Raw genomic sequence first — 14,062 nt, 5'->3', positions numbered from 1 at the left:
TAAGTCACTATGGAAGACAAAATAATTTTAAACTTTGGGAAAAAAACCCCAAACCCTTTCTATCTGTAGTTATTCTAATAATTTTGTTTTTTATATCTAATCATGCAGTAGCATCTCACAAACATGATTATTGTGTTTATCAGTGTGGTATAGATAGTTAACTTCCAATGGTCAATAGATTTTTTAATGATAACTCTTCCAGGTTTAGCTGTTTTAAACTTTTAATGTCTGTAGACTGATAATATCTTAATATTTGTTTCATTTTGAAAGTGTTGGTGGATTTACTATCACTGAGAAGCAAATGTGACCTAAATGTATTATATACTAACATAATACATCTTCTAATATTACTGTCTATTGATATTTTCCATGATTGTTGGATTAAATTTGAAAAATAAAGCTCTTTGCAAGCAGGACAAGAGCTAAACAGCTGTGACTATGTTAAGTGTTTCTAAAAATGATCACAGTGCATGGTGCACTGTTATTTCTTTTGTGTTTAAAATTGTGTTAGGCCTGTAAAACTCAGTATGTCAAATTTGTCATGAAATAATTCGGAACTTAAGGGGCTGTGTGCCTCAGGGTTATGTGTTACAGAAATGAGAATTTTATTAACATTGGAAAATGGCCACACTGATTCAAGAAAGCTGTATTGTCCTTCTCAATTTGAAATGACATAAAGTATTTTGTTAGGATTTCACTTCAAAGTGTTCAGAATGTACAGTGTCAGCCTGGTATGCAATCACTGCAGGTGCGGGCACAAGCAGAAAAATATCTGGCTCCAAGGATTATGGCCTTGGGTATCAGTGCATTTTCTTGGTGCTCTGTAACGTGTGAAAATGTTGATTAGAGTATAGATAATATTGCAAAGGGGTAAAGATCGCTTAATGTTTGTTCAGTGCTTTATAAATATAAATGCTTATATAAATTATTATTAAAAATAGTGGTTGCATCCTGTGGAATTTTATTTATCTGTGTGTGCACAGAAGATACTAGGAGCTCCAGAGTGCTAAAAATGAATTTAACCAAATAGCTTTTTTAATTAGTATTATTACTACAAACATGCTTACAACAGGCAGCATACAAAGTTTAAATGAATACTTACTACAACTTGATACAAAAAAGATAAGAAGTGCACCATCCTGTCATGGAAATGGACAATGACATGACATTGGAAAGTCTGTGACAATGAAAAAGTCAAAACACACTTCCATTAGTGTAAATAGTAATGGAATTCTTGATCTGGAAAAGCCTTTTTGTGCAGCCTTTACTTGTCTCTAAGCAAACATTTAAATATTTTTCTGATTTACTACTATTCAGAGATTTTATTTAGGGTCCTTCTCTGCAGTTATGTGCAGAGAGGTGTATGAGCTCCTGTAATGCTAATTGCATGGTTGTCCAGCTTGGGAGACTGTTCAGCTGTGCTCATCTTTCTGGCTTTCATGCTCAGGTCTCATCCTAACACAGACCTGGGATGTGGCTGAGTGGGCATGTTGGCTGAGAGCTTAGGAACAATCCTGGATCCTGTAGGATTGGTATGCTCTAATTTGCTACATTTTTGGTCACTTTGATTTTAAAATGTGTTCTAAAGAGCAGCTGTAAGTTATGTTTTTATTCAGGTATGGCTCAAAATTCCTTCAGGCTGAAGTAGTTTAATCTTCCAGTAAGATACAGGCAAATAATGTTGACAGGGTTAATAAAAATGGTTTTAAACCTAAGTTGGAACCTTCTTCTGAGCTCAGAATTAAATACAGCTCAAGTGCAGTTTGCTCTCATCCATAATGGCTAGTTAAACATTGTTATACTCATTTTATTCTGAAGACACCTCTTGTAACATGTTTTAATATAAGTATATCTGGCCTGCAGTATCGGTCAGAAAGCAACTGCTGTTGGCAGTTGTTTCACTTCTAATGTGCAATAACACAGCAGAAGCAATTCAGTGAATCACAGAAGTAGCTTCAGGGAGCCCATAGGCCATAGAACTAATTTCAGCCTGTGAGTAAATAAAAGATGTGAAAATACAGTTCCTACTTTCTCAGTGGAATCAGAATGACAAGGTCAATAGACACGGATTGCTGAACTGTACACATTTACAATATTGGTACTTGTACCACATAGAGTATAAATATAAAAATCCTTCCCACCCTGTCAGTCTAATGAGAATTATGTTGTTTACAAAACAGTGATACAGTACTTCAGAGAAAAGCAACATCATTTGCTTTTGTTTTAATATGCAAATAATTTTGATGATTCAGATGAACTAATTTTGGAATATATCCTGGTAATGGCCATAGAGACTGCTTTTTATTTTCTGATTCAGCGTGACAAAAATATCAGGATTTGTAGTAAAGTTGCCAGTATGAAAGTAAGAAATAAAATATTCCATCCGTTTCCCCATTTTTACTGTGTTTTAGTGATAGTTTATTTATAAAAAAATATTTCACAACATTAGGAACAAATCGGGGGAAAAAAAAAGCCCAAGAAATTAAATGAAAAAAATCAGTTTTGTGGAGTTCTGGTGCTAGTTGCTGTCTGAGTTATGAGAGTTAGCTGGAATGTGTAGTAATATTTTCTTTGGTGGCCATTTTCCAGCTATATGAGATTAGAATATCTTTCTTTTTTTCTAACAACCTGAGAATTTTAGTATTCTGAGTATGTAAGTTGTAACAGTGCATCTAATATAACACAGCTGGAGCCATGAGATTTGCAATTGGCCTGAATTTTGTCCTGGGTTATCATTTTGCTCTGTTCCTACATCAATGAGTCTTTTCTCCTTGGTGAGAGAACAGTCCTTTCCTCCTCTTCACAGCTCCCAAACAAAAAGAAAACTTTTCTGCCCAGCAAAAAGAACAGGCAAAAGCCATTCAGACCAATTAATTCGTACAGCCCCTGCATATTTACTGGCAGTGATTTCTGCTTCTAATTTATCTAGGCAATTAACTTAACAACCCTACTGTCTCCTCCCTTGCCCCACATATCTTGCTATCTGTTTAGACACTGAAACCTGTGCAAAGTCCGACAACAATGAAATCAAGAAATTAGATTGTAATAAGTTACAACCTCTACACTTGACCTATATTACCTAACTGTTTGATAATGTCATTTAATTGCATTTCTCTGATGAAATCTTGTGACAGGACTACTTATTAGCATTGACTATCTTGGAAATCAATCTTTAGTGCTTATGAGACATCTTTTGATGGATTTGAAATGAAAATCTATGCCATTACAGTATATATCACACAGAGAGCTCCTCTAACTGTCCAAAATTTTACATGTCATACACTTTGTATCATCATCAATTGACTTAATAATTAATTTTTTCCTCCTGCCTCACTGGATGAAGATTCTATGCAGTTTAGTAAAGCTCATGAAGTGAAAGTAGCTGTTGTCTGTACAGTGTCTGCCTGATTTACTGCAGAAATGGGTAGATTTGCCATGACTGAAGGAGAAATCCAGTGGAACAGAAAGGAAATCTTCAGCGTTGAAGCAAATGAATATGCTGCCGTGAAAAAAATAAATTCTAACTATGAAGTTTTGCAATGGTGAGCCAATTAAACCAAAATCATCACATATTAATTGTCATTTTCTAGAACATGTCATGTTTGCTTTGAAAACATTCTATCTTGCACTCTCAGCTATAGCTAAATCCAAGGGGCTTCTACCTTAAAAATATATGGTGCTATCTAAGTGTCCTGGTTTCAGCTGGGATAGAGTTAACTGTCTTCCTAGTAGCTGGTACAGTGCTATGTTTTGAGTTCAGAGCGAAGAATGTTGATAACACTGATGTTTTCAGTTGTTGCTCAGTAGTGTTTAGACTAATGTCAAGGATTTTTCAGCTTCTCATGCCCAGCCAGTGAGAAAGCTGGAGGGGCACAAGAAGTTGGCACAGGACACAGCCAGGGCACCTGACCCAAACTGGCCAACGGGGTATTCCATACCATGTGACGTCCCATGCAGTATAGGAATGGGGAAGTGGGAGGCAGGGATTCGCCGTTCAGGGACTGGCTGGGTGTCGGTCGGCAGGTGGTGAGCAATTGCACTGTGCATCATTTGTACATTCCAATCCTTTCATTATTGCTGTTGTCATTTTATTAGTGTTATCATTATCATTATTAGTTTCTTCTTTTCTGTTCTATTAAACCGTTCTTATCTCAACCCACGGGTTTTGCTTCTTTTCCCGATTTTCTCCCCCATCCCACTGGGTGGGGGGGAGTGAGTGAGCGGCTGCGTGGTGTTTAGTTGCTGGCTGGGGTTAAACCACGACACTAAGGTTCAGTACTGTGAGAAAATCAGATATAGGTATGTCAGAATAGGCATTTGATGTAATGGATGATTTTACCTTACATTTTCTCACTTCCCTGTTTGTTAATTGGAGAGTATAATCCTCTTTTCTCACAGGATTGTGCAACAATACATTAATTAAGGTTTGGAAAGCATTCAGATTCTAGAGTACTGAGACCCTGACTGAAAAGCCCTTGAGAAAATGAGTGATTCGGTCCACAAGGAGGATTTGAATACTGTCCAATAAATAAGGCCTATAGATACATATTGAAAAGCACAGAGAAAGTATTGAAGAACTGCATGTCAAGTAACCACTGTCTGTTTGCTGTTCTGTGCAAAGGTATAGTATGTGATTCCAATCCATATACAACACAATGGGTTTGCAGCTTGCAGAGAGTGATGTGTACGGGTGAGTTTGTGTGAAAATGTAAACTCGTGACAATTGGATAACACTTTAAAGAATTTTTTGAAAACAAGCAAACGAAACAGAAACTTTAACTGAACTGTAAGAGCTAGAAAGGTAGAAACCAACTGAAATATTGTCACTATCAAACCATGAATTAAAAAAAACCAAACCCTGTTCTGAATTTAGCTTCCCAGATTTTTATGGTTATATGGTGATAATTACTTTTTGCTTCCTTTTTTTTTTTTTCCCTCCTCTTCTGTACCTGTGTGGAAGACCATCAAAATTATAAAGGAAATGTATTCTTTACCTTCCCTCTAATGAAGCTGTCAGGCAGTTACTTAAGTAAGTTTAAGCATGTGAGTGATCTGGAAGGCTTCAGCAGAACTGCATACATCCTTAAGGTTAAACATATGTTTTAGTGTTGCCTTGTAGATGACATCCAGGAAAACCTAAATGCTCGGATGAAGAATGATTTGAGCTAATACGATATTCCACAAAGTGCTGTGAGTTTCCTTGTATGGCCTTTATGGAGAAAAGAGCCTACAGCTGTGTTTCTAAGAGCTGCTCCGCACAGGTAGAGAAAGGCAATTCCCAAACAGAATCAATTTGCTTGGGCAAAGCCATAAGCTTCCTCTCAGTTTCCATTGCAGCCCAGCGAGAAGTCACTTGAATTTCACACAAAAATAGAATTGCTTTACATCCATGTTATATACAAGACACTGGAGTTGTTCTTTTATTCATTACGTTAAATATGTGATCTCCAAGTTATCAGGTGTACACTGTGAGCTGATAGCTGTCTTCTGTTTTTCAGCACATTAAGTGCGTTATTTTTTCAATATACTGGACTTGATTCTATTGTCATTGACTTTCAAAGAAAAACTTCCAAATTATTATAATGATTACAAAGAGGCTTGAAAAAAGTTCTCCATAACTTCAGTTGCAAATAGAATAGCATCAAATGCAGTTATGGTGTATGTTGTTCAACTGTATCTAATTCAATCATTGATTAACTACTATGGGGACTGATAGGAGCTCTATTATTATTAAGCATTTACAATTATTTGAGAAATGATAGGATACAAGGTTTGTAAGGAAGAGGTACCAGATTGCAATTGCCTAACAACTGATTTGATTAATTCAGTAAACCTAACCTGTACATTTGAATAAGTCACATGTGAAATCAAGGCTTGTAAGATGATCATGAGCCTTATATTGTTATTTACCTACCATGTACACTAGTCAGAAAAGACACACACCATTTTTATCGCTGAAAGAGAAAATTAATAGTACTTTTTTCAACTGTTCTTGAACTCTTACGGGGGAATGGTGGTGTCAATACAGTTACTGGAGTTACAGGTTAGATTTTCAATGCACAATATTTAAAAAATGAAACTCCAAATACATTTGTAGATAGAGATACATCCAAAGTCCTGCAGAGCTTCCCCAAGATGATGGAATAAAAAAAAATGTCACTATTAGAGGAGGTTGTCCTCTGCCCTTAAGCGTAAATGGAGTGAAGATGTCAGCTCACATTCTGCCTTCTCTGTGACTCCAGATATAGAACAACAGCACTGTGGCTAGGCTTTCAATCTCTGTTTTTATAAAAGTGTCAACTTTTGTTTCAAATGCACCAGTTCTTATTTTTGCTTTCGCATTCACCCATGATAGTTCACCAGTCAGTTTAAGAAAAAACAGTTTTAAGAATTCATGCCTTGGTGATATGAACACCTGAGCTCCCTTGTATGTTTCAATGCAGGAGCTAACGAGTGAAGACAGGTGATTTGTAGTGTAGATAATACACAGTTGGGTACCCCAGACATGTGTCTATTCCTTTGTCAATGATGTTAACAAAAGGCAGGCGTGCTGAGTAGTCAACCAGTGATATAAAATATTTGTCAAATGGATAGGTTTATTGGGAAGAAAATACTATTTTTACTTCTCTAATATATTAATAAAATGAACAGGTAAATAAAAATTACAGCTGACTGTATTGGGCACCTTTCCTACGAAATTTAGTAATGAATTGCTTTTAATTGAAAATGGGAGGCCTAATCTTTCTTTCATTCACATTAAGTTATGTTTAGCTTTCTCTGGAAATGTCTGTGGACCTGAATTTCCCAAAGCTATATTTATGTTTTTAATGTAAGTGAGCCTTAAGCCCTGAGTTTTGGAGATTAGTGGATTTATGTGGGGTGAATATAACAAGTGTTCTTATCTTAGTATCTGCAGAGTATATTGACAAGTCATACTTTGATGTGAGGACCATTTCTCAGTTATAGTACAAGGAAAGCATTAGTATAATAATACATTTGACTTGTAAACATTTAGATCAGGAGTATATAGTGTTAAAAAGGCTAAAAACATAATTTCAAATTACTTTTACTCTACCTTTCCTCTCTTTCAAAGTTTAAGAAATAATATATAACACAAAGCCTGTGAACTTTCAACTGTTACAGAGAAGAAGACAAAGGGAAACTAAGGAATGAATGTAAAAATACTACTGTAAGAAGAGCAAGAGCCCATAAATGCCCAGAACACTGGCACCAGCATGTGTAGTCCAGAAGCAGCAGTGCTCAAAGAGCAATTCAAAAGATATAAAACTCATCCCTGTTCCAAAACATGATATTCAGAAGAGAAATTTAAAAAACGTGCTTTCAGATTGAATACTTCATTGGCATTGTTTCCATCTCTTTATCATTCAGACAGAATTTGTTTCCTTGTGTTTCAAGTCTATGAAAACCAGAAACATCACTGTGTCGGATTAAAAATTGTTGAATGAAAGAGACTGTGCCTTTCACAAGATAAGAATCAGGAGTGAATTAGCTAACTGCAGGAAGGACCTCAACTGCTATCAATTAATCTACTGAGATTTTGCTTATTTTTAATATTTGGAGTAACATTTTTCTTCTAGTTTTCAATAGAAGATTTAACAGAACATGATGCATTACTTATACTGCATTTCCAGTCTTATACACTAATTGTAATCACCATGTGATGAGAGTTCATGGCTTGTTAGGCTCTCGTGAGGTTAGAGGAAAGAAAACAAACTGTTATAAGAAACAATTTAGAAGGCTGATAGGCTTAGCTCTCTAGGTAGGAATAATTTTCCACCCAATACACGGTTGGGACACATATGCAAAGAAGGGACACTGGGGGAAAAAAAAAGGCGGACAATTCCATAGCAAATTTTAGTGCATCTATCACCACTATTTCATTCATACTGCTTGTTTGTGGTTCAGGAAAATCACACTATAGGAATTTGAAAAGGAAAGACTTCATTACAAATGTTCTGAAAGCCAGACTCTGCATTGCTTTGAAGTGCTAACTACCTTTAGCTAAAACAACAATAGACCACTTAGGAAAATATTTGTGATATTTACTTATGCCTTTAACAGATGAATGCATTATCCATGAATATAGCTATGTTAGTGAATTCCTAATGACAGGTTGTTTAAACCACACTAAAAATGGCTCCAGTCTGAAGACTGATGATACAAGTAAGGCAAAGGGGCATCAGACACAGAGCTTTCTCTGTAGATGAAGCTCTTTCCTTTCTATTGTCTATGGTACTCTGTGCTAACCCAGCTGCTATGATGTCAGGAGCATACGCTAAACTATTTCTTAAAAATAGAGCAAGTTTTGAATGGTGGCACGTGTGCTGTATCTAAGACTACTGGCTCTTTCTTGACTAATCTTTTCACTTTCTAACTGCCTGTCTGCAAGGCTTTGTATTTGCTGACTACTTGAGATCTTCTCTAGTCTTCAGGCTTCTGGACAGCTTGGTGTACTTTATAAAAGAAAAGAAAATGTATTGTTTTCCCATCCATGTTGCTATCTGTGGCGTCGTTCACAGTAGATGGTCACCTGAGTGAACATGAGGAATGAATGAGGATCAGTTTCTTACTTCAGTTAGTAGAAAAGGGTGTAGGGCATCTAAGTCATGAACATTTTGGAGCAATGACCTTTTCTGCATGCCACCAGTGTTTGCTGTGCTTCCAAGCTATTGTCTGCAACATCCATTCTGTAAGGGCCATTACAGCTGGAGTCTGTGAAACTGTTGTGTTGAAAACTGTCTGGGTCACAAGCCTTTTCAGGGTGTACGTTTTTGTAATATTTTACTCCTAACAAGCCAGATTACATTCACAACAAAAAAAAGTAGAAAAAAAAGTATTACCCCAAGAATGGGCAAATGTACTAGAGAAGCAATATAAATAAGGTGAATACGTGGGACCCAATCTCCAGCATAAACTGTACTATTTTTGTAGAAACCATGTCTAAAAATAGCTTGAATAGAAATATAGTGGTTCTTCTACAGAATGGCTACTAGTACCAACAGATCATTGTATTTAAGGAAACTCACATTTTACACTTTGTGTAAAATCCCTGTGCCTTCAGACTTGCACATTCTGTAGGGAGTCCCATCCGATATACATGAATACCCACGCATGAAATCAGTTCCCTAGTCTGGAAAAGCATGTGTCCTCCTTTGTTCTTGTTAGTAACTAGTTCCTTCCCTCTCCCGACAGCCCCCAGATTTTTAAAGCTATACTGTTCGGAAGGAGGACTAGCCATGGATTTTGATTCACATTGAATTTGAAAGACGGGATTCTTGACAGTACCCCTAGCACAAACAACATTAGGGTATGGAGTCTTCAGTTCAGCACTGCACTGACTCAGAGGGAAGCATGTCAATTATTGAGTTGCCAGCACCACCTCCTGCACTATCTGATTTTGCTTTGAAATGGTCTCCTCTTCAATGTCTGGTATTGCTTACCTTATGAAATCTGACAGGATCACAGCCTAAGATAGTACAGCTACAGGCCTGTTTTGCATTACTTAAACAGTGCAGTGGACATAAGGTTTCCTGCTACAAGGGGAGATTTTCAAAGGTAATTTGAACTTAACTCTCATGGAAAATCAAGAGGGAGAATGATCAGTGTCAATACATTTCTGTAGTTTAACTTACATAATAAGTGCTATTTCTGTGAGCAGGCTTGGTCTTAAAATACTAACAGAGTTTTCTTTTGGGAAACCTCGCTTACATCAATGCTGCCCCATTAGCAAGAGGCAAATCTCTTGAACTACTGTCTGGTTATGACTCTGCTGGATTCATTCTGTTCCTTGCTGTTCTTTGGATTCCAAATTTCTCTCGAGATAACATCTAATTGCAAAGTTAATTATCTAAGATAATAAAGCTTCCCAAAATCATCTTTTTCTGTGTGGCAGCATTGCTATGCAAATGATTTTGTCAAAGTGTTCATGTCTCATCAGAGAGTACCGTCCTTTAAAGAACAGTATTATGCTGTCTAGAAAAATCGTGAAGTAGTGCTTATGGATTATTGTAGGCAATTTGATCCAGGAAGATGTCAAGAAGAAACATTTTAAAATATTAAATTCCGAAATAACATAGAGTGCACTGATGATTCAGTATCAGTATACATATTTCAAGTGTCAGTATGGCACACTGCCGAAGATTGCAATAACTCTTTTGGAGTGCTAAGTTTTGATTTTGAAAGATGTAAGACTTAAGATTAAATTCATAAGGTATATTCATTTTTCTCCTTTATTAGTTAGTAAACTCAAAAAGCCATGATTCTGCTGGTTGTGTCACTACAGATTCAGAGCATTTCATCAGAAGTTTGGGAAATATACATAGTTAGAAGGCCAGACAGTACATTTGTGTCACAGCTGCATGTCTAAGATGCACAAATGCACGTGATATGTGTACATTTGTAAAACGGATGTGTGAGCACATGTCTAAAACAGAATAAAATATAACTTTGAACTCTTTGTTCTCAGTGTCTGTAGTTTCACTCTGTTCTCATTGATGCTGAAGATGCTCTGGTGCTTAATCAAGCCAGGGGTTGCTAGGCATGCCTTCAGTTTTAATTTCCAAGAGTAGCACCTCAGTGTGACAAGTCTACTGCAAAGGATTATAAATTTTTACCAATTTCCTGAATACTGCTAGGTGGGTTGACATTAAAAACATATACAACTACATGGATACTGACAAGTGACAGCTCTAGGTTAATACTGAGGGAAGAGGGAAGGTCACTTGCCTTAGTTATCGTGCTATTGAAGTAAATAGCAGGCGGAGCACCTTTGAAAATGGTCCTTTTGTATTGCATTTGTTTGTCTATTTTCATAGGGCATTATAGAAGAACTGCCATGCAATTTCACCTTTGATATAATTTCAGGTCCTTTATTCTCCAGCCTGCATTTAGCTGATTCTTTTTGTGCTCTGTTTGGCACTGGGTTTCTCTACTTCACCTATCACATCTAGATACCTGTTTATTCACTGCAAATGTTCACTAATATGAACCACAGTTTTCTGCATGCTGTCACTGTTCTTGCATGAAGCAAAAAAGCTAATGAGAGACACCATCACCACCCTTTATGCTCAATTGCATCTTTATTTTGATGTTTTAGACAACGACAGATTTTTGCAAAAAATAGCATTAAAGGATGTTTTGAATTTTGTAGGCCTCTTCTCAGTAAGGTGACTGCTTCACCAGTAGCACAGCAGAGTTCCCAAACCAGACACTCTGCAGTGGTTGCTTTCTTCTATGCTTTCCATTTAGCTCTTATTTGGAAAAATCTATTTTGTCTTTTTTTTTTTCCCTGTGTCATTCTCTGTAGATCTATAACACACGGAAAATATGGGTTCTCTCAACATCTTAGCTCTTGAGTACATCTTTGTGTCAATTATTGAGCAATCATATAACTACATGGCTGACTGCTCATTGCTCAGAGTCCGAAATGTGTACATTTTGATAAAGTCTTACATCTTTGTGAAATATTGATCTCTGGGAAATATCTGTCTTTAATGTCTGTCTGTATCAAAAGAATTGGGCAAATTTAATTCCCAGAAAACTTCAGTAACTTTAGACAAGTTAACACCAATGTAATTTGGCTAATACTATGCACACCAAATATTCAAAGTTTTCTTTCTATATTTTCAGGTACGAGTCTACAATGCCATTGTTTTCCCTGTCTTGCTACACTGACTTCATAAACCCTGTTATGGAATGCTTGTTTTCTGCTCATCGTCCTGGTCTCTGCTCCTCATGGATCTCTCACTGGTATTTTCCACATCCTTCTTCAAATGCGGACCACAAATTTCAACACAGAGGTAGTTTCCTCTACTAAATTGTGTCAGAGGTAAAACTTTCCCTACTGCTACTTGATGTTCTTCAAGTTATGCTCGCAAGTGTTACATTAGCTTTATTTGCCGCAGATTGCTCTGACGGCTATGCTGATGTAATTATCTACAGTGACCCATATGTCTTCCTTTGAATCACTGCTTTCCAAGACAATTTTAACCATTCTTTAGGTATAGCTTGCATTCTTGGTTTCCAGATGGAGAACCTTGAATTTGGCTGCATTAAGATTTCTTTAACCAAGTAATTCAGCTCATTATTTATGACCCACTGTACAGCCAAATTTCTGCCATATGTCCAGCCTTCTTTTGGCTTCATTTACTTTAGGCTTGAAACTGATGAACATTTTACTCAATTTTCATTAACTAGCATTTAATTTTTGACAGAAAGTTTTATTAATTCTCTTCAGTTAACATCTCTTCCTAGTCTTTGGTCAGGGTAAAATAATAATAAAGCCATGTGCGTTGTCCATAAGTGTGTGTCAGCTGTGGAACCCAAATGATAATATTGTGTGACATAGTAATACTAATAGTTTTTCACTGGCTATGTTCTTGCACCAAATATACAATTTGGATATGAAAAATTAGCTGGAAAATAAAGATGTTGATTTTGGTGAAGTTTCACCAAGGTTACAATAAAGAAAAAAATGTGAGCAATATGATTTGTATAAAATCAGTAGATAGAATCAATTCAACATATAAATTATGTTTAATGTCTGTATGCATGTTATCACTGGAGCAACTACTCCAAATTGGCTTGGACAGAAATGCTCTCATTTGAGGAGGAAACAAAAAACTTGCCATGTTAACAACAGGAATTTTAATTATTCTCATTGCTCTGCAAAAGGCTATTAGAAAAACCCCAAAAGAACTTTACACATGAATCAGACAACAGCCAGAACAGAAATAAGATCAGGAAAAAAAAAAGGAGCAAAATGATAGTAAGGTTGGAGAAATGAACATTATGTAGAAGATAATCCAAAATGCACAGTCAGAAAGCAAAATCAAAGATGCAGTCACCTCAAAAGCACATAAGGCTCATCGAAGTTACCTGTTTAAACTTTTCTTAGTTTTTAAAATGGGAAGTTTTGTGATATATGTATGGGCCGTCTGCCTAATTTGCACTAGAATATTTCCTATAATTCCAATCTTCACATAGTGTTGCCAAGCAGGAAGCTCAGGGTCCTAAATCGGTGTAGTTTGCCTTTCTTTTAAAAAGATGCCTGCAACTATAGGCAATGCTGTTTCCCACTATATATATGCACACATACAGGTACTTATATGTATTATTAATATTTAGATCATTTACCTAGAAGCAGAAATCTTGAAAGGATTTTCTGACTCATCATGAGAGGTTTGCTGTCAGTGTTTCCCTTCACAGTAGACTAATCATCAAATTATAAAATAGTCAAAAGGAAAGCAGCCTCTAACATATGAGTTGTTAACCCAATATACTGTCTCTATCTAGATCAATAATGGCTAGCAATATAGAGGGATCCTCCCATGGTATACTTCTAGCGGTCTGGAAGATTGCATTTCAAAGATTGTATTTAATAACCACCAGTAAATGTAAAATAATCCATGACTTTGCCTAACCCTGTTTTGAACCAGTTGGCCCTTTTGGCCTCTACAACATCTCGTTACTAAGAGTTCTACAACTGAACTATATGAATTGTGATTTGATTGATACACACACAATATTGTCACTTAAGGGGTACCTTGTTCTTTTAATGCAAGAAATACACTGAGTCAGTATTATTTCTTATTCTCTGTACTATATCATTCACTAGTTAATCTCTTACAATGTACTTTGCTCCTGGTGTTCTCTCTCTTCCGAGTTAACTTGTCTGGATGATTTGGTCCTCCTTTGTACAGAATGTAAAATACATATGTGCACACCAGGGTATGTCATTTAGATGTTTAGGGAGTTTTCAGGCAGGTGCCAACTGACTTCTGAGTTTTCCTAAGACTGGTAGTCACAGAAACCGGGACTTCTGTGGTCATTTTCTGAGACTTAGTTAAAGAGCATCCGTTTAAGTTTGGAATTGACACAGACCTCCCATATGTAAAGACACAAAGCAATAAGAAGGAGCAAATACTTTGTCTGATGTTAGTTCTACTACCTTGTGCATATTATTTTCTGTAAGAGAAGAGGAATTCTATCTTTTCTTGAGCTTTGTCAGCTTATGTTTCTGAGGTTTTTGCTCAGTGTTTCA

General features: G+C 36.4%; 1 long non-coding RNA gene across 6 annotated transcripts in view; it reads left to right on the top strand.

Annotated features, from left to right (window-relative positions):
* Positions 1-14,062, top strand: part of LOC128152615 (uncharacterized) — an 88,584-nt gene that overhangs the window by 38,545 nt on the left and 35,977 nt on the right. For all 6 annotated transcript variants that reach the window (XR_008238716.1, XR_008238715.1, XR_008238714.1 and 3 more), the window contains one exon: positions 11,650-11,848. This is a non-coding gene — a long non-coding RNA (uncharacterized LOC128152615). The remainder of the gene's footprint in view (positions 1-11,649; positions 11,849-14,062) is intronic.

The sequence above is a fragment of the Harpia harpyja genome, chromosome 2, assembly GCF_026419915.1.
Source record: "Harpia harpyja isolate bHarHar1 chromosome 2, bHarHar1 primary haplotype, whole genome shotgun sequence".
NCBI lineage: Eukaryota > Metazoa > Chordata > Aves > Accipitriformes > Accipitridae > Harpia > Harpia harpyja.
The sequence above is the reverse complement of the archived record's forward strand: the minus strand, read 5'-3'. Positions and strand labels throughout refer to the sequence as shown.